This window comes from Falco cherrug, chromosome 6, assembly GCF_023634085.1.
Source record: "Falco cherrug isolate bFalChe1 chromosome 6, bFalChe1.pri, whole genome shotgun sequence".
Taxonomy (NCBI): domain Eukaryota; kingdom Metazoa; phylum Chordata; class Aves; order Falconiformes; family Falconidae; genus Falco; species Falco cherrug.
Genome location: NC_073702.1, coordinates 68,586,700 through 68,608,717, shown reverse-complemented (window position 1 = coordinate 68,608,717; position 22,018 = coordinate 68,586,700). Strand labels below are relative to the sequence as shown.

The following is a 22,018-nucleotide window of genomic DNA, read 5'->3' as shown; positions in this document are numbered from 1 at the left end:
GCTACATTAAACTGACACTGCAATTAAGCCATAAAGGGTTTTATCATAGGCAAAATTCCATTACTCTGTCAATATTTTTTGCAATTTTATTCTGACTTTAACAACTGATGAAGAAAAGTTATTTTGTTTCATTTCCTAGAAATTATTTCCTGTCATTTTATATCAGCTTCTGTCACAGCACTCTGCAGACTATCAAGCTGCAACAAGGTCTTTTACTACCTCATACCAGCATACTCTTCCTACAGTCCCTCTACTGCCCTCACCTCATCGCAGGCATGTGTTCTTTCTCTCTTCCTCAGCTGCTCTCTCTTCACTGGCTCTCAACCACTTAACAGAACCAGCCACACCTGCACCCTATCTACACTGGCCAACCCTCTGCCCCTGAAGCCAGCCCACATCTATATGTTATGAATGCTAATTAGCCCAGATTCATCCCTCTACAGGCTTCTATCAACACCAGCTACCTATCCTTGCTTTAGATGAAGCTGAAAGCCAGGAGCCAGTAAGTCCCCACACATGTTTTTTTCATAGACATGCTGAGGGACAAGTTGTGTGTGATTTTTGACATGTGGCATGTACAGAAAAGTTTGAAATCTGAATTTTATGTTGTCTTCAGTGTTAACTGTGAATAAGGAAAGAGGACTCTTATTAAACTTGCAGAATAAATCTGTCCTACCACTTCTGTGGTAGTTGATGGAAACAAGCCATTCCAAGTGCTCTGTTTGGTTGTAAAACTTGGATGACTCTGTCAATCATCTCAGTGGAAACATGGCAAAAGAAGCAGCTGCAGATATCTCCAAGTAATATCTGAAGTAACTAGATTAGTGCCATTTCAGACTTGTCTATACCAAAACTTGTTCTTTGAACTGAATCTGGAAATTACTTGTAAACCACCACAATCTACAGATTACATAGGCATTAGCTCCCAAGGGAGAATACTATATAGACAGGCAGGCTACAGCTGTAACCATCATGCTTTGGAGATGAACTTCTGATACTTCTGATGGATTCTAGATGCAACTGGAGTCATTTCCAGTTGCAGCTTCTTCACTTCATCTTCCCTTCAAAGAGGCAGGATCAATAAGCAATGGAGGAACTCTTCAGCCATGTAAGAATGAGAAGCTCTATATTAATTTTTTTCTCCCTGTTCTAATTTTTCTTGTAGCTGCTACTATGTACATGTCCCAAAACCAAGAGTGAGGTCTACTTGATTCTTCACTGTGACTTTTTGGCAGCGTAGTTTAAATATTTCATAGTAGAACAGAAATAATTGAAGACAAATGTAGGATACAGCTGAGTAAATGAATTATATAACAAAATAATCTATTTTCTACATAACAGTAACTTAATAATTCATTGGGACTGTGACCCACAGTCAATGTGCTGCTGAGCCTCCTCTGGATATTGCTCTTTACAGATGAGTAATGCTGTGTGCTTCCTTCCTTTGTTTCAAATGCCTTGACATCAGGCATAGGAGACACAGAGGGAGACTCATCTGATTCAGTGCAGATGTTAGGACTAGTCAGTCCCTCTTCCATCCATGGAAAGAACGGCTATTTTCAGGGCACAATTCTTCTCATCCTCAAGGAGACATCTAAACCAGCTCAGATGATTCATGCCTTAATTTTTTTTATTTCCCCTCACTGAGAAAAGGGCATTTAGAAAAATAACTCAGATGTAGACATCTTTACTGTAGTCATATAGAGTTCAGTGAAATAAATCAACATTCACAGCCAGGTCTGACATCTAAAATTGTCTTAATTTGTGCATACCTTCAAAGTATACTGCAAAAATAGTAGTCACAATTCTGTATACCATAACAATGCTTTTCCTCTGGTACTTGCAATTCAAAGAAAAAAAAATATAGTGATGGACACACTACAGAAGACATGCAAAAGAAAGGCTGGAACTTACTTTTACTATTCAATAATGCATTGACCACTGATGAAGGGATGCTGCTGATCTAGCTTTGATGGAGGGGCACAACCTAGAACACAGTAAATGGCAAAGCTGTATTTATTGTTCTTCTTTGCTCAAGTATTGTTTTCCAGAGATCTCAAAGCGCATTATAAACAAAAGAAATCTCATGATTTTAATTATATGAGACATAAACTGAAGTGCAGAGAAACTAAGATGTTTAATAAATGTTGCTTATTATGTTAACAATAGAGCTGGAGTGAAATTTTCCATGGTCCTATTTCAAGTCACATTGGACTTTTATAGTGTTTCAGTCCTGTAAAGTCTTTCACTTACAAAAGGGGAAGAAAACACTGGAGATACAGCAGTGCATGTATAATCATCTTGAAGAAAAGGCAGTAAGAAATTTTATTCCTCACAAGGCTGATGAACTAGTTTCTATTGACATTATCAGAAACAGATTTTATCCAAAACACGTTCTTCCTTTACAGATAAACCAGAAATTATTCACAGGGTAACAACATTTTTTGGTTCGTTGTTGTTTTTTGTTTTGTTTTGTTTTGTTTTTCCTAGGGGTGCCGGGGGTAGGGGGTGGGGCTGTTGTCTTTAGAATGAAGAAAACCCTTCTTGAATCTCTATTCAATCTGTAGCATCTCCATTGCTAAATACAATTTTAAACTACAGTGATTTTATCACATGTACTGGAGTGTTTGTATGAATGGTCTTCCACATTTACAACAAATGACTCTACTAGCAGAGCTGTGTGTACAGACTCTTGTGTAATCATTCAATAGACTCTGAAGCAGACCTTTCTTTTTGTATCAACATCCCTTTAAAAGCTCCCTTATTCTGAGGAACAGGAATCAACATCAAGTGAAGTAGTAGTTGGCATAATACAACCAATTCAGTATTTCAGATACAAAGCAGCATCTCTAATGGGGAAAAGAACTCCATTGTACCTGTAAAGAAGCCTTTTAAAAATACATCATTATAATGCAGAACTCTTTCTTCAAGATATTGAAACTGATTTATTTGTGAACTGTCATATGAGAGTGGATAAAAGCCACAAAATTTATGTGTATAAAAATTAAGAAGTTACATGGTATACAAGTTAATTGATAAGGTAGAAGGCAATTCTTCAAACTGTGTTATGCAAAGACTTTAATCACAGACTCTCTCATGCAAATCAGTGTTAGTTATATTAGCAGGGGACTGATGAATTGATTTATGTCTAGATGTTCCTAGCAGGCAACTGATACCTCACATGGCAAAGGCAAAATGCTTGCAGGTCCCTGCCATGCTAAAGTGGGAGGAAATGCTTTCTTAAACCCACTTAACAATGGTTCTTTTGTCCTGAGCACACCACCAGGCACCACAAAGGGAGGATACCATACAGCAATAAGAGCTACAGCAGAAAGAAAACAACAAAAAAGCAAATGATGCCTCAAAATAATTTTACATCAAGGAGAAAGTTATCATCTTCAAAAGTCGGTGGCTGGAGGCCTTTGTAATCTTAATCATTGTATTCCTGCAGTTGCTACTGTTCTGAACCTGCTGAAGGCATCCCAGGCAGTCTTGTCACCCCTCTACTCATTGAAGAAGCAGACAGGCAGGCAGCTTATGACAGCTTATGGATTCGTAAATTCCAACACCGTAAGGTAACACCAGGGTACTCAGCTAACAAACACATGGGGAGACGGCAGGAAGAAAGAGGAGGGTGGTCATGTTTAGTGGGTTTTTTCACAGCAAAACTGGAGCCGGTGAAAGGTCTGGAGCACAAGTCTTATGAGGAGCAGCTAGGGGAGCTGGGGGAGCTGTTTAGTCTGGAGAAGCCTCGGGGGGGAGGGGGGTGGGTGGGTTGCGGCCTTATTGCTCTCTACAACTACCTGAAAGGAGGTTGTAGTGAGGTGGGAGTAGGTCTCTTCTGCCAAATAACTAGACACAGGACAATAGAAAATGGCCTTAAGTTACACCAGGGGAGGTTTAGATTGGATATTAGAAAAAAATTCTTCACTGAAAAGGTGGTGAAGCATTGGAACAGGCTGCCCAGGGAGGTGGTGTAATCACCATGTGTTTAAAAACTGTGTAGATGCAGTGCTTAGCAATATGGTTTAGTGATGAATTTGGCAGTGCTGGGTTAACAGTTGGACTTGATGATTTTAGAGGTCTCTTCCAACCTAAATGACTCTATGATTCTATGACTTTCTGATTCTAAATTTTGTGAGTCATAGAAAATGCACAACTTTAAGAACTGGGACATACTTTCTGCTAAAAGACATGAAAACTGTTCATAACAAAATTTTTAAAAATTCCTGCAAAGATATCCAGCTATGCTGTTCTGTGCAAATTTCTCCTGGCAATATATATGGTATCTCTAAGTCTACTGCCTCTAGATTCTCTGTTTAAAAAATAATCATAATGTTTTAAAACTGAGAAAACTGTGATTCAGCAACACTGTGGATTATATGAGTGAGCAGACACATAAAGTGAAATTTACTCTTTCAGTCTTTATAAACTGCCCAGGTTAATTTCCATACACTTAGCTTCTACCTCAGATCTCTTCTAGCTTGCATTGTGCTGTCTCTGATATTGTTTTAAAGGTCCAGATTTTATGAGGATGAAAGTTAGCTATGGGCTAACTTTCAAGTATGGATGTTTTTAAAGAGATGCAATTAATATAAGATTCAAAGTTTTTAGTTATATTACTTTTTTCTTGATTTAATAACATTATAATCTATTGAGTGTTTTTGCATTTTATTATGCAGTGCATTTTACTTTGCATGTCAATACATCATACATGCTTTACAGTAAACTACAATAACCTAGGAAAACTACAACAGCTGAAAAATTACTGGAACAACATAAGAAGAATAGGCCTGTCTATTTTAAAAGTTTAATACTCTAAACCACTCATAATTATTGCATGCTTTACTGAATATACTATCATTAATGGAGAAGCAATTGAAAATTTAGGCATTATTGGACCCCTATTCATCAAAGATTATTAATTAACACATACAGCTGAATAAGAAGTTCTTTTGCTTAACAGTGCCTACTCTCTTAACTGCTGCATATCAGGGTGTTTGGAAAAGTGATGAAAAAACACAGCAGTCTATTAATTAAGTATAACCCAAAAAATAAATTAATATTTTCAGGGCACCTTTTTAACACAGGGACAACATCTATTTTCTCAGACAAACAGATAACATGCCAAGCCTGTTTAAAGGTCCCATGCCAGGACTTAGAATGCCTATCATGGCATGAGTTTTTCATGACAGCAAGTGGGGAAGACCCTACAGTTTTGCAGAAGTGCTGGTTGTCTAGATCAGTGGTATGCTGCAGTGGGATTTTGCGCAGCATTGGTTCAGGTCAGACAGAGCTTTGCCTAACTGCTAACATCCACGCAGGGCCTTTCTGTATAGCTTCACAGAGTTTCTGTTGACCGGCCTATGAGTTTCTCACGGTCCCTTAGTTTGAAGTCACTATACCTAATTATCTGCAAATTTGCTAGTTGTGCCCTGTGGGTCACCATCCCGGTTCTTGATGAAAATGTTGACAAATAGGAGCTCTGGTTTATAGCCTTCAGCCTGACAGTCCAGGCAATTTTCAATCTACTTATAAGTTCATTCTTCCAGCCCATATTTCCTTTGGCCTCCAGAAAGGATGTATCAACAGCATTAAAAGACAGCATTAAACCAGCATTAAAAGCCTTACTAAAGTGAAGGTACATTATATCCACCAAACATTCCTTATCCACTTAGTAGTTTCATCACAGAAACCAATCATGTTCATCACACACATGATCTGATTACCTTCTTACCCTTCAAGTGTTCAAGTCAAATGGAATTACCTTAGAGGAGACGCGTTCCATGAGAACGAGTAGGGGCCAACTGGCTCTAGTTCTAGGTCCAGCTACTCAATCAGACAGATATCTGCTCACTAGCAGATCCCCACAGTTGTAAAATCCAAATGAAGCGGCACCCTCCTTGGATGCATGTCCCCCATGCTCTCTGGTGATGTGGCTGCCTGTGCCCATGTGAGAAGGTGAGCTCCAACAGCCAATTTGGTGTCAGGTGCAGGAGTTGCAAGCAGCATTAAGCAAGCTTCTCTGCATCAGGGAAAATTATCAAAAGAGACCCTGCAACAGCAAGACCTTTAAACTCTTTGAGGATGAGAGAGCTGGTATCGCCAAGGCAACACAGGAACAAGAAGACAGCATAAACTCCCAAGAGTGAAGAGAGGTTAGAAGCTTGAAAGCTTGTCACTTCTGGACACAGGACAAAGGTTCCATCTAAATTAACAGCTCTTCCCCTAGAATATAGGTCCAGGGCCTGTCAACAGAGGTGGAGGAACCAGTTCCCAAGGAGGTTTTGGGCTGTACATCTCACATCCTCATATTGAGAACAGAGCTATCAAGAGGAAGTGATAATTGTTAGTGGTAATCAACTCCTGCCCACATGGAACCAAAGGATTCCTCTGTTGATAGACCTATTTTTCCCAAGATCTTTCCTATTATCTCAGATGCTAATTGTTTGACGTAGCACAGAGACTGGCATGGATCATGTGATCCTCTGGCTATTAGCCCTGCTATGGACAAATACGGGTACCATGTCAAGGTAAAACGTTGAGCATATCAAAGAGTAACCATAAAGCTCTAGGAACAAAAGTGAAGAGGTTAAGACTGTGGGTAAGGCTCTCTTCAGTTCTTCCAGCTGGAATAGGAAACACCCAGGAAATGCTCCTGTTAAATCAATGTCTGGCTTTACAAATGGTAGTGCAAGCAACAGCTTCTTTCATCATGGTTTTTCATCTGAGGATCAAGGACTCTGGGAATGAGATGTGACCCATCTGACTAAAAGAAACAATATGGTTTTGATGAGGCTTCCTAACGTGGTGAAAGGGAGCTTTAAACAAATTTCACTGATTCATGGGCAGCAAAGTGCAAAGGTACGAGAGGGAGGTGATGTGTATGCTGAGAAGAAAGCCACTGGGGGCTTTCACATTCTTACCGAGGAGAGAGGGCATTGAAAGGCTTTCCTCAGGTGGCTAAATGCCAATGTGCATAGCCGAGGCAGTAAACAAGAAGGTGAAGTTTGCGCACAGTCATGGGGCTATGGCATGACAGAAAGCACAGGAGCTAATGGGATAACTGTTAGAGGCTGTGGAGGGGTCTCTGTGGGGAGGAAGGGTAGGAAGAGCTGTATGGTAAGTTGCTTTTAACCGCCCAGAGCTATAACATCTGAGAAATGCTTGTTGAGAGCATCTGGGTCAAGGGCAAACACCAGAGGGGAACATAATGCCAGGGCTATTGTGGGAGGACCTGGAGACCTGTTACAGATCAGTCAGCCAAGAGGTGGCAGTATATGATGCTTATCCCAGATAACTAATGATGTCTTTCACTCATAGGCCTTTCTGGAAACTGCAATTTCTGCTGTAAGATCAGCATGGCATTATACAAATGCTAAAGGAAGTTCCTAGGCTGTGGTGATTTCCTGAAACAAGTGATAAAAGCAACTGCCAGGAGTAGTGGAGGGAAACATTTCATGAGCTGTAGCTGTAGAAAATTGCAGGAGTGTCACTCTCAATGAATAATTTGACAAGTGCCATGACATTATGCAGCAGCAACACAGTCAGGATAGTACAGATATACACTAGTAAAAAAAGTTGAACGACATGTAAATCAGAGAGATTTAAGCAGGGTATAATACATAACAGTTACACCATATACATTGAAATAGAGGTTAAGTTGTAATAGTACTGTACACTGTTGTAAATTAATTTCAGCATAGAGATGAAAATCAAGCTTTGAATTCATGGAAGTCTGGCCAGAAAATTCTTCCAAATATCACCAGATTTTAATTCACATCACTGAATCAGCTACTGAAACACTTCATAGAGATATCATACATATAAATTAAGTTACACAAAATAAGGTAAAGGTTGTTCATAACACAAGATGACTAATGGCAATATAAAGTCACACAAGTTGACTAATAGCAATATAAATTCAGGAACAAGCACTCATACAGTGGCCAGTGACAGGTCAAGAGGCAACTGGCACAAATTGAAACATCAGGAAACATTTTTTTGTTACGAGACTGACTGAGCACTGGCACGTTTGACCAGGGAGGTTATGGAGTCTTCACCCCTGGGGATTTTCAAGAACAATCTAGACACAGTCCTGGACAACCAGCTTTATGTGGTCCTGCTTGAGCAGGGAGAGTGGAAAAGATGACCTTCATAGGTCCTTTCCAACCACAACCATTCTGCAGTTCTGTGATTCTGCAGCAGATGTTGCATTTTGTAGTTCAGAAAATGGGGAATGGAGGGAAGAAGGCAAGAAAGGAAAGAGCAAAAAGAGTGTTAGTTCACTTTGAAAACAAAGACGAGGTAAAAAGCATTCCAAACCGAATGCTCATGTCATGGTTATAATAAATATACTTTTGTTTATGCTATTTATAAACACCTGTAAGTAACTTAAGATCCAACATTTTAATATAATCATTAAAATTCCATCACAATGAAATACCTAACTGAAATAATAGCTTCCAATCAGATGTAAAACAGTTTATTTATACATATTCATGTTATTTTTAATTTGTTTAATTTATTACATAAATAATTTATTTATTTAATGTGTATGCTACTTTTAATTAAGCTGATTTCTAAATAATTTTCACATTAGGGAAGTATATAAATGTGGTCCCCTATTCTGTAAAAGTACAATATCTACAGATAAGATGGGCAAATTGATGCATTATAGAATTTCAGCACATCATTTATACATGTCAAAGTGTAATAGCATGGGACGCATCACCATAAATCATTTCTGTATTATTTAAAGTGTTGTAAAGGTCACCTCCAGACTTAGGACAATACTAGCCATATTGGTTTTGTTAAATGAGTGATCAAACTAATCATTGAAAGAGTGCGATTCACACTTTGCAAGTGCAGTCTGTTCTTTCCTTTTTATTTTTGTCAAGGATGACTTCCTTGATGAAAAAAAAAAAAAAAAAAAAAAAGAAAAAAAACAACCAAGAAGTAGAAAGGGAGATTTTCTGAGTTAAATGAGTCTATTAAATAGGATGTTGATTGCACTGCTTCTAGATAAGGAGTGGCAGGTTGCTTAAATTAAATGCAAGCTATACCTGAGAGGATGCCTAGAGAATTCCAGAGTCTGGAGGAACTGAGTTATCTATCAATTGTAGAAATGTATTGGTTCATGCAAGACTAGCACTCAGTCAAGTCAAAGGATGTAAAAGGTACTAGAAGCAAATATATACTTCTGTATGCATTGTGAAAAAGTTTATTTTATGTTCACAACTCCAGCTAGTTGGACAAGCACTCTTTGAAATGACCACGGAAAACCAAAACCAAACCAAAAAAACCCACATACAAAAACAACAACAAAAAAACCCAAACCCAAACAAAATAAGCTGACATTGAACACACTTTGAGCATCTTTTTAGTCTGCATCTAGTGTCAGATCAAACTTTTATTCTCCCTCTAGGATATTCATGCCAGCCTAAACTTGCAGCTATATGGAAAAATATTGCAAGACTGTCATAATGTATTTTTGTTTCAGTAAGAATATAAGCAATGCAAACTGTAGGAAACTGAGCTTCACCAGATAGGATTTGTTTCTCCAAAACAAATAAGACTCTCAGATACTGTTCACTGTCACAGTAGCACATACTGAACACAAAGTTGTCCTCCAGGTCCACAAAAGTCTTACTCTAACAGAAACAAGTCTTTTTGCAGAATGTACTTTCTGAAGGACATCTCATTCTGCTTGTGACTGCAACATGTGGTTTGGGGGTTTCTTTGTGAAAACACAATAAAACTACTGTTTTCACTTGTCTGGAGCACCTCCCATTTCAGTTTTTCCTTAATATCACATATCGGAGACATAGCTGACAATTATCTAAGCCTCAGATAGTCATCTATTTAATCAATAGGAGGGGGATTCATTCTTAAAACACTTGTATAAGATAATGAAATCAAACTGCTTTCTGCAACTGGCTCTACCTTTTTACTGATTCAAAGAAAAATCTCAAAAATTGGCTTATATTTAGATAGTTAAATGTCTAAACATTTCTAAAGGTGAATTTTGCTTTCCATCTTCAATCTAGATTCTGTCCTTTGCACGCCTGGCAGATTAATTTTATTGATAAACTCATTTCAGCCAAATGTCAGATCGAACACACTGCCTTCTATCTTCTTGACCTGTCTGGTTTTGGTTTTGAACCAAGTGTTCTCTTTAATCTAGTTCTCTTTTGTCTTATGTAATTCCACTTTATCCTGGCTGTCCTCTAGCTCTAAAAGATCCATCAGCTTCTCCTCCAGGTGATTCCCATACCCTTTAAAGTGTTTCTGTAGTTCTGTGGCAAGGTTCTGTGATCTTTTTCCTTTCTAGGTTATCTTCGGTAATCTCTGCCATAAGCACAAATTCATCTATCATCTTTATGATGAAGTCACTCTGATGATTCTGTGAATCTCCTTCCTTTTCTTTCCTTCAGGTTTGTCTCTTTCTGTCTTACTGCCTGAGATCTCATATGGGATGCCCTGCCATCAGCTTAGAGCTTTCTATTTTCCTTCTCCAAACCACCCAGCTTGATCACTGTGAACGTCACCTCATTACAGCACCATCACACCACACCTTGAAGAGTACTTCACTTTTCTCAGATTTATCCACAGGATCCTATGTCTTCATACCATTCATAAGATTTTTGTTTCATTTATTCCAAAAGCACATGCTTTCACACAAACCCTTTTTATCTCCTATCTGGATGCCATTGCCCAGCCTGAACCTGTGTGACCGATGTATATCCACTGAGATAATTCATGCAAAGGTCACGCTTCAAATCAGTCATCAGTTCCCACCATTCTGGTAAATGCTGCATCATGCTCTTCTCATACTTCCTCACTGGCTTCTAACGGCAAGATTTTGGTGCCCAAGTACATGTCTGCTGGCTTTTGAGATTCTTTATAGTACTTATGAGAGTCTCACGCTCTTTCCAGTCAGTACCCAGAGACCGAGAGGATCTAAATTGGCGTCTAAAATTATGCCTATGTTTTGGCAACTAAGTTCCACTCTTCCCATTTTATACTTAACTCTTAGATGGGCTGTTGGTATCGATACTTCTTCACAGTGCCTGCTAATACTAAGTGCAAGAACACATCTGGGGCTGTCAGATGAAATCATGCAAATAAAATTACAGTGAGTAAGGTGATTTCAGCTCCTGTTCCTTCCCCGTTTTTCCTGAGGAAGGACAATTGTAGTAGGGAAAAGCAGAATGACATCGCCATGACTTCAGCAACTAGTGTGAACTTGGGTTCTGCACTTTTCAGACTGCAGCAATCTGGGTATCAAAAACTGGTTCATGCTGTAAGCTGATCAAAGTACTGTTCACACTCCTCTTCAAAAGTATGAGGTTCAAACTTGGAAAAGCTTGAATCCAGCCCTTTGCTTGATGTATGAGTTTGTCTAAATGCCTGTCCTGTCACATTCAGCAAACAAAAAAGAAGAGAAATTATGTTTGCCTGTCACAAAGACAGCAAAAAAAGTAAAACAGGGTAACATTATGTTGGAGGAATTTTCTCTTCATAATAGATGTATAATGAACAAACATTCTTGTTGTGTGGAAAAACAATCAAGGGAACAATTCCACTAATGCAGTCAGTAAAATAAAGAGATTTCTATCTTGATAACAATTTATCTCCCTCATCAACAACTTGAGTTGTACATGGGTCTATTATTTTAATCAGAAAAAAAGCTGCATAAATTTGTGTTATTTTAAGCTTTGAAAAAAAGCAAGAGCCTCCCCTACTTTTTGCAGTGTAAAGTATGAAAGCTACAGATCTTTCATTATATTTTCATCCAGCACACAGCAGTACAAATTGTCTTGACAGAAGAATATGAGGCTCAAATGGCTTTGGCATGTGATTAAAATCCAAGGGGAAGTGGTGATCATCTCAAACACTATTTGTATTTAGTGGGTGGCAATGTTAAGTATTTACAGTGAAATAAAGAAACAACAACAAAACCAGTGTTTTAACTGTTTGTGGGGAGAGAAAAAATGGAAAATCAGAAGAGTTGGTAGTCTTTGAACACACATTGATGTTCTTCAAGCAGCTGCCTGCATCAGATACCTGCCTTTGGGCTTTTTTTCAGTAACTTAAGTTCAACAAATTCTCCAAATCCCAGATAATTTCCACTGTGACAATCAGATAATGTATAGTCCATTGAATATACTTTAGCCTTTCCTGAATTCATTCCTCAGTCACAGGTGCTGAAAAACCAACAGAGAATGGAACCTGTGAAGTCCAGCCTTCTTCCAATTTCTGACTTTGGTTTCTCTTCTGAACTGTGGTTGGCCTGGGATTTACCCCAGGGAAACTAATTTGCAGAAGTCATCATCTTCAAAGCCTTTCAAATTTCTGTTCACAGCTCCACCATGGGAGCTACATTTTGACCAAACAAGGCTTTTCCCCCCACAGATATTTATACTCTGTCCCCTGTCCTCTCTTCTCAGAACAAGTTCTTATACATCTTTTGCTCTGGCTTTTCTCAAGAAAGGACACGCTAAGTCCTGGATGAATGGCTTTTGTACACAGATGTGCTGCCAAACTAATAATGACTAAATAGGAGGAGAAAGAAGAAACTGGCAGGGAGGGACAGGGACATCTACCTAGAATTTTCAGTGGTAGGCAGTGAACATGAATTTTACAGACAAAGGACTAACAGGAAGAGGAAGCCAGATTTTAAACAAATAAAAATGGCTTCAGGAGAGCTATAGTTTGAAAGAAATTAGCAAAGCTGTACTGAGACTCCTCTGATTAAAAGCACATCTGCTTATGGAGAAGGGCTGAAAGGAATTTTCTTGCCATCTTGCACAGCACAGTTTCAGCAGATGTGACTTTTGGGGAGGGAAAGTCAGTCTCGCAGTGACAATGGGAAGCTGTTTCAGGCATTAACTACTACATCAATCAAATACTTTCAACAGAAAAGCCTCTCATCAGGCAAAGATTGTTTCAATGGAAGGAAAGCTTCCAACAGCAAGAATTTCCAAGGAAACCAAGCGAGCAGACTAGGCAACTGTCCGCTGCCCAGCATCCACATGGCCCAGCTGCCTTGCTGGGCTGTAGGACAGCTGATGGAATCTTGGCCATGTATGTGCTTGCCATGAAAGTGGTGAGTGAGAGTGGAGCCAGGAATGGCTCCAGTTTTCAGTTTTCATCAGGCATGGGGAAGGGCACTTTTAAGGAAGAGTTACATAACGAAGGAATCAGTAGCAAGTAGAAAATATTAGTGAAGTACAAATTGTAGTTTCTTAGATTATCTGTTTGACTCTATCTGTTACAAATGATTCTGTTATATCCAGTGGCAGTTTAGTAAGCTTCATCTCCCAAATGACAATTTTTAGATACATGAAGAGCCACCACCAAATATTTGCTAAGGAAAATATCTTAGATGCACATCCAGTTTTTCTTGCAGAAGTATTTTCTTATGATTTTCTCAGACAAAGAGCAACCTGATTCTCATTTTCTAAGTAGCAATGGTTTTATGTATTTATTATACACAGTGATTTCAAGGAAGCAGATGGTCAGGGAACTGTTGTGGTTTTTTTCTGATACTTTACAATTTTCTGCAGAAAGTGACACTGAAAACACCTCTTTCAGTTAACTATCAAATTGTTGAAAAAGAAAAAAGTGACACAGAAAACAAATTATGGATTGCTGAGTGGGGATCTATACTTTCAAGTTTAGACAAATTTAGGTTTGTGTGGAAAAAAGGTGAAATTTCAAATGATGTGATATAATTAGATCATGTTTTAATATCATTATTTAGAAAGACATTCACTCTTGATTTAAGGACTCTAAAACATAGAATATTCATTGTACCCCAAAATGAATGATTAAAATTTAGCTTTAGAAAGTTCTTTATTTGTGTTCTAGAACTGGTAGCTTCACATTCTGGTTAAGATTCTCTTACACCTTTGTGTTTAAGATTACAACTATTTTTAGACAGGAAAATGCATGCAGTTATTCACATTATGAAAAGCCCCTGTCCAGATGGTGGAAAGCTGTCCTGGGAGGAGTCTTTCAACTAGAATAATTCAGTAACAACCGTTTTCCGTAACACCACATTGGAAAGGCACTAATTATTGCTATTGCTTCCTACATTTCCTTGCTAACTAAATGCTAAAACCGAGTCTTTTCATGGCCTCCAAAATCAGATTAAAAGATAGACTGTTGCCCAGTTCATCCCATTTAGACTCCTAAAGTAGCAGTACAAAGTACCATTTTATTCCATAATTCTCACTATTGAAATATTGTTGATGGTTTATACCAGTTACTCAGAAAACCTCTCAATATTTTAAAAACTCTTGAACAGAGCTGAAATAGTCAGATAGTTGGAAATGTTTAACTCAAGAGAATATATATTACACTTCCAGCTAATTACTGCTATACCAACATAGATGTAACTTCATGGTTTTTCCGGACAGGGTATACATAGAAAGAAACACATCTAACCAACAAATGGAAATGGCTGCTGTGTTTTGATGAGTGTCTGTTGTGACAGATTACTGTTTAAAGTAGAGTTTTAATTTAGAAAGTTAACCAGTTTAGGAATGAAAACCGGGGACACCTCGGTATATCTCAAGATCAGATACAGTGGATGACATGGAGTCTAGAGACCAAAGGAATAAAAGGATTGGTGGGAGTCCATGAATTCTCAGTGGGTATAGTTCTAATAATGAATTTTCAACTGAATTGCAAAAACAGATGTTATCTGTAGGACCTAAGAACACTGGAAATTGATTGTGCTCATAGGGCATACAGAGAAAGTACCTACTCTAAATGAGTTTCTTCTTTACCTGCCTCTGTGTTAACAGTTTATGGTTGAGATGATCTGCAAGGGAAATTATGTGCAACTGCCACCACCAGGTCTTAAACAACAATTGCATTGTTTTAATTATTAGGGACTCTAGGACATGATCATTCTAGTTTGTGAATTTCACTTTTTTCATATGACTAAGATGCAAAGAAGCTTGCATGTGTGTCATTGCTTCATACACCCCATGCTTTTGCTTTGTAATCCTCTTTCTCCTACAAAAAAACCTCAACACAAACCCAACCAAACAAAAATCAAAACACTGGAGACAGCCCACCATCCAAAAGTTGAGAAAATCATGAACCTTCACGAAGCACTAGTTCCCTCAGCTGGAAAACATTTAAACATAAAAGAACTTTAATTTAATTTCATGTAAAATCTAACTTGAGAGTGTACAAAGCATGAAAACTTTTGCTATTAAGATGTGCAGTCTGTCTTTCGCAAGCTGTGTATCTGGTTCTGATTTGTCATAACCAGACATTTCTCATTAAACAATTCTTACTCATTATTTGCACTGTAGGCATTACTTGTAAAGGCTTGCAAAAGACACTTTGCTTCCTGCCTTTAGAATAGACTGCAACACGTCTTTGTTTCCCTCCTGTTGCCACTGTTCTTGGGAATTATGAAAAAACAGCCTGAATAAAAGGGGAAGTGCATGTAGATTAGAAGGAGCAGAATAAAAACCAGTATATCAGGTTCTCAAAATAGATCATGGAAATGCCATTTATACCATACCTAATCCTAAGCAAGGCAAACGCCAGTTAAGATCACTGGTATTCATGCATAACTATTACAATAACAATCACAGGCAAGGATCCTGCTGTATTAGAGAGTGCAGAGAAATGGGACAGACAAAATACCTTGTTCAAAATGCTTGATGCTTAAGGGTAAGTAATGAGGAAGTGAGTGCAAGAAAAAAATGAGAGAATCATATGAAGTATACTAAATTCTGGCTCCAGCACACTACCTGCTTAATAATTTCTGCTCCTATTTTGGACTTTTTGTTAAGATTACTGTCAGGAAGAGTATTGCAGGGATGTTCACAGTTACAGAGGTGGTTTTGCAAGTGTTGATAGGTAGCTCATTTTATAAAAAGTCTTCTGTTTTGTGTTGCTGCATAAATAGATTGTGGTTTGGGGTGGTTTGTTTGTTTGTTTTGTTTGGGGTTTTTCCCCCCTTTGATTCTTTTGGTAGAAACACTGATAACAGGCCAAATTTTAATGACATTGTACTGTATCTGTCTCATCCATCATTTTTAATGTTAGGTCTTACACTAACAGCTATGGAGACATTTGCAGTGATGGATAATTGAAGGCCTTCAGAAGTTCTGCATTTTACCATGCCAGCTCCATTTCACCTGTGGTTCTTATTTGGCTTTCCCTGTGGCAGCTCTGGAAGAGTCCCCCTCTATTATCTTTTATTATCTTGTCTCCTGCCCTGTTCCATTACAATGTATTCTGTTCTGTTCCCTAAGTTCCATGATTATATATAAATAACTAATACATTTATTTTAAGGAGTCTCTGCACACAAGTTTTATTTTCCAGCCCACCCTGAACTCTTACTGTAAAATCATCATTCCTTGCTACAAAGATTTCTTTTCTTGTTGTCTTATTAACAACTATATTTCTACATGCTAATTCTAAGAGTTAACCTAAAGTTCTTCCTTTACCATCCACCCAAGTTTGAAGTAAAAGGGTTTTAATTTCTTATAATGTTCTCAACATTAATTCCAACCTATATCAGTTAGGAACTGACACTTTAATTTTAATCTGTCACAGTGAAGAAGATTAAATATATTCCTTTGTTGGAGAAAAGTTTGACTTTTTGTTTTTTAACATAACTCTCCAAACAATCCTGAAAACAACAGCTAAACAAATTATGCATCCAAATGGTATGTTATCAGATACCCTAGGATGATAGATCACTTATTAATGTGAGTTAAAAGATCAAGTGTAATTATAAAGAAGAATTATTTTCTCCAGTAGGGTTTAAAAAGCCAAAATCATACTAAAGATAACTTTCAAGACATAGTAATTATCTAAAAAGCCAAAAAGGTCAAAATGGTGAAATGAGTCATTAAAGGTGCATCATAGCAAGTCACTAATATAGAATGTGTAAAGCAAAACCATGATAGGCACTTCAAAAATCAAGGAAATGTCACCACAAAATATGACAGGGCATCTCTCCAGAGTGTAGAAAACATGAAAGTCGGAATTAAGGTGATCCATAATAACCTGTTTACATTTTCTGCATTTCCCCCCAGTTTTCTATTAATTTTAGAATGAAATTTATATTCGTTCTCACCTTCAATAATTATCAATTTACCTATTTCTACACTTTCATCATCTGTAAACTTTCTATGTTATATACCCATTTCCAAATTAAAAGTTCATCAGACAGAAGTAATAAACTACATGCCACACTGATGATTCTAAAAGTGAAAATGAAATGTGCTCAGAACTTCAAAATCAGTTTCCTAAGTTTCTCATTTTGAGATATGGTACTACAGAAATTATTTATATAAAAACAACTAGTTGTTTTTCTAATTGTAAGTCTAGTTTGCTTTCCTTACTAGAATGTTCAGAAACAAATGTAGTCATCTCTTAAGAAGAGATAAAATCATTTGGTCTGTCTATTTTTAATATGAAAGCCAAAAATGTATTAAAGAAAAACAAATCAGCTTTGCATTAAAGTTTTCTGCTCACTTTTCAGTATTTCTTTACATATAAAATTTTCGGCATTTAGGCATATTTGCAAATAGAGAAGTGTCTGCGCTGTAGAGAAATAATTCTGATCAAATCCACTAAAGATGTGCTAGTCTTTTTAATCTGTAAATTGTAGACAGATTTCTGAACCCAACTATAAGTCCAATGAAAATAGAAGATAAACTGCATAATGAAATATTTTTTAAAGAGAAAGAGGGAGCTCTAGTAAGATGAGGATGTCTCTGTGTAAAACATATGAATGGATAGATGAAAGTAAAAAAAAATGCCATTTGAATTAGGAGTAGAAAAGTCAAAATGAACATTTTGCCATGTGGATTAATAAGAAAATTAGCTGGTTTCCTAGGGTAAGATCTCAAGTTTATGCTTCTACTTGATTCTCCCCAGAAAATGACCAATTACAAACACCACCACAGACCACTTGGAAACTGTGATAATCTGATTTTCCATTCAGACTTTTAACTACTGTGGTAGGTCCTACCTGTTCTGCTTATTAGAATATATTAGCTTGTTTGAACACACTGTCTAAATTGTCATTATCATAATACAAAAACTCAGCAGAAAACTTCAGATTAAGTATGTCCTTTTTAAAGACATTTGTTGATAAAGATAATTCAAATATTAAAGTTTTTTCCCCTCTCACAACATTAAACATCAAGAAATTCCTAAATAGTGCTGCTTATTCTAGTATTGCTTAAGGCACTACCCTGCTGAGATCTGTACCACACAGTCAATCTAATTTTCCTCATAGTTCAGATGGAAAAATGCCAGAAAGTGACTTTGCCAAACACCATATGCCAAATGGGGACTCTCCCACCAGGATTTTTCAGAACACATTAAGATATTCATCTGGTACTCTGTAGGGGAACAGCTTTCATCCAGAAGAGGAGGGTAAGGAAAAAGAATTGAACAAACCAGCTTGGTAAATTGTCTGACACACTTACATATACGTCAGTTTAGAAGTGTTAGAAGAGTGGAGAAAACTATTCAGCAGCACCCAAGAAGACATTCAGTTCCTGCTAGTTTTCCAAAGGATTTTGGTTTCTGTGTTCATTTGCTTCTTAGAAAATTTGGGATCCAGCACTGCGAACAAGAAATGTACGAAGTATTAAGCTACAGTCTTCTCAATATTTTATTTTATTTTCATCAAACGTGGAGGCAAGAAGCAGTTTCATGTATTTAAAGAAAAGTTCTAATCAGACATTTGCACAGTTTCAGCAGCTTTACCTTTTGCCATCAACTGAGAGTTTCTAGTCTTTAATTTTGCTCTGACTATACTACTACACAAGGAAGAATAGAGTGGGAAACAGCTGCAGAAAGATGTTATCTCAGACAGATTAAGAAAACTATCTAAGAAGCCTCGCTAGTATGAAGAGGTAGGAGAGCAGAGTCTTCAAGGACAGCTGCCTCAAAGCAGCACTTTTTGCAGCCACCTTGATTTTTTTGTTTGTTTGCTCCACTGAGATTCTTATTCTCCCCCCTTGCACAGTAGAGTGCAGACAGCCTGTAGTCTACTAAGTGCTTCTGAACTGTAAATATTCCAGTTCTTTTTTTTTAAGAAATGATGGTTTACAGAAGGTCTGTTGTTCAGCAAGGCAGATTGCCCAATTCTTAGAAGAAAATTGCGGTATGTATATAGAATCAATGCCAAAAGTAGGATTTTGAAACCTGGGTTGCAACCGCAGTTTCTACATAGCTTCCATAAGTGTATAGTATACTAAGAGAAATTTTTTCTTTTTTTTTTTTTTTTTTTTTTTGTGCAAATATTAAGGCACCATATTTAAGATGCTAACATACAAATTTAACCAATGAATCACCTAAATCTCTATTCCAGGCAGCTGGCTGCTTTCTTATGAAAAAGGTTAGGTGTGTGCATGTTTGGAAAGGAAGGCATTCAGCAGTTTGTAGAAAGGCTTAGATCCAATTCTGAAAATAAAAAAGTGAAGAAAAGAGATCATAGTCAAGAGTTTTCATTCCAGAGTGTTTGACTAAGTAGTATATCTTCAAGAATGCACCTTACTCCTCAAAACTGTTTATTCAGAAAAAGTTGTTCTGAAAATACAAAATAATTCTGCATCTTATCTTCACTTTATGGCAAGCAATATTTAGACAACATCTGAAATAATATTTCATATCCACTTAATGGAAATCTAGTATCAAAGGCATACATTAATGTAAAAGTAACTGCAGGGAAAAAAACAGTGAAATTCAGGAGTTTCACAATGGATTTTAGTGGAACTAGCATGTCCTGTGTCTTCTGGGCTGGATAAGAATGGTCTAAATCTATCCACAACTTCTGTCTTGATTTTTATTTAGTGGACATCAGCTGGAGAACTGTAACAAATATAAGAATCAGACTACTTATAAAATCACAGAAGGTGGTATGAATCTTAACATCTAAATTCCAAGCACACATCACGAACATTATCCTTAGGAATGCTGGAATATGTTTCTTTCTAGTCATTCTGAAGCTTTATTCTGTGGTATCTAGTCCTTGTGAAATAGCATTGTTGTCATAACACCAAGACAACCAATTATTTTCATCTGTTCATCTTCCTATTCAAGACTTGTGTTTGCTCTTTGCTTCTTATAGGTATCCTAATATAGCTTGTCTGCTCTTACTTCACCCTGATTTTTTCATACCATTTATTACTCCAGTTCCCACAGTGTATCTCCAAGCCTTGCAATTTCTTCATACATTGTTGACTTTTGGAGAGTGTTCTATATTTTATCTGCTTGCTTGTGTAGATTGTCTCTTAAAAAAGAATCTGTGCAGTCTGAAAAGAGAAGACAATTATTTTCAAAAACATCAAATACCATGACACACACAGATGCCTACAATGAGAATATTACTAATTGTCTTGCATATAATCAAAATTGAGGATCACAGGTTTTTCTGTTGTGGTCTAACAAAAAATACTGTTGTGCCCTAAAGGAGAATTTCTGTACTTAGCCCATGGGTAGAAAAGGGAGATCAGCAGGAACTGAAACTATCGTAAAAAACCTTATTGCTGAAGGATCTACTTGCCTTTACACTTCCCCTTTTGCAATCTGCAGACTGTTTTTCAGACCCAGATAATTTATTTCAAAATTGATAACATGCATGAGAAATAGTGGTCACATTTGATCAAGAATGCTGTGCAGTAAAGACTGAAACTAAATTTTGTACATTGCAATTGGATTCTTTTTTAATGGAACTGGCGTCAGATATTAAGTAGACCATGAATGCCAGAGATACTGCTGAGAATAAGAAAAGAATTAAGACCATTAGCACAAGTTGGCTAAGATATCATATTTATAGTCACCATCATCAGTTGAAAGTGGAGCTTTCATTACAGGATAGGTTTTTATCTAAAAGTGCACAGGCAGAATACCCTATACTTTTTTACAAATTAAAAAAAAAAAAAAAGGCTAAGAAAGAAGGAAAATATTTCATAACTTTAAAAGAAAAAGAATACTGAATTGACGTTTTCATATATGCCAAACCATAAGCAAATTCAAGGCAAAAGAGCTTGTGGTGACTGAAAGAAAAAAGTTATTGATCCTATTAATTTGGCTGTTGTCTGAAGAAGGGAGGAGAAGGCAAGACAAGTCAAGGCGAGGGAGCTACTTGTAGGTTAATGGTTTTCAACTTGTGGCTTGCAAGTTCACGGGAAGGGTGACCCATGAGTTGTTTTTAAGTCTCAAGAACAGGAAATAAATAAGCTTATTGTCAGCAAGTATATATTCACTGCACACAAGTTCATTTCATTTGCTGAGGAGCTTGCAATCAAAAACGGTCTTGTTCCCTTATCTTTGTTGCTGCTGAACAATGACCATGAATATCAAAACCATTTTAAATTGAACACAATACTGTCCAGTAATGGCTTGCAGGTAAGGGTATAAATGTAGTACCAAAAATTCATTTGTACCTTGTAACTGCTACTTTTTGCTATTTCCAGTCTGATGGGTGAGATAGAAAAGAACGTCAGTAAAGTGGTACTGTTGATTCTTGTTGCGTAACAAAAAAATCACTGTGATGCTGAGGTCTTGCGAGTTGGGCAACACTTCTTGGAGACTAACTACTGTCAGTTGATTTAGTCAGTGCAGTAACAACCAGCATTTGATACTTTACATGACATTGACAGTGTTTGTTAATTATAAATGTCATCTGGCTGTAAGAAGACAAAAGCAACACGTTTCGAAGTTTGGCGTGAGTAGGTGGCTGCATTAGGCAGAGATCCATAATGCCTGTAGTTAAAATGCTAATATTAAATAAGATAAACCACTGCAGAACTCTACAATTACAGAAACACCACAATCTAGATGTTTATGCCAGAAGACAGACAATCAGGTTCCTCTTTATTGATGCAGTTACAACATACAGCTATGCATTAGGGATTTTAAAATCTGAAGCAGTGATTACATAACCTTAAAAAACCCCTCTTGTTCTTGATAATAAGCAACAATGTTTTACCATTCCAGTGTCCAGCAGGCCAC

General features: G+C 37.2%; 1 long non-coding RNA gene across 1 annotated transcript; it reads right to left on the bottom strand.

Moving 5' to 3' along the window:
• Nucleotides 1-1,912: 1,912 nt before the first annotated feature.
• Nucleotides 1,913-21,687, bottom strand: LOC114017443 (uncharacterized). Its single transcript, XR_003562504.2, has 4 exons — nt 21,451-21,687; nt 20,183-20,316; nt 18,484-18,622; nt 1,913-1,987 (listed from the first exon to the last, which is right to left on the bottom strand). It is a non-coding gene; the product is annotated as an uncharacterized LOC114017443 (long non-coding RNA).
• Between the last annotated feature and the right edge of the window lie 331 nt (nt 21,688-22,018).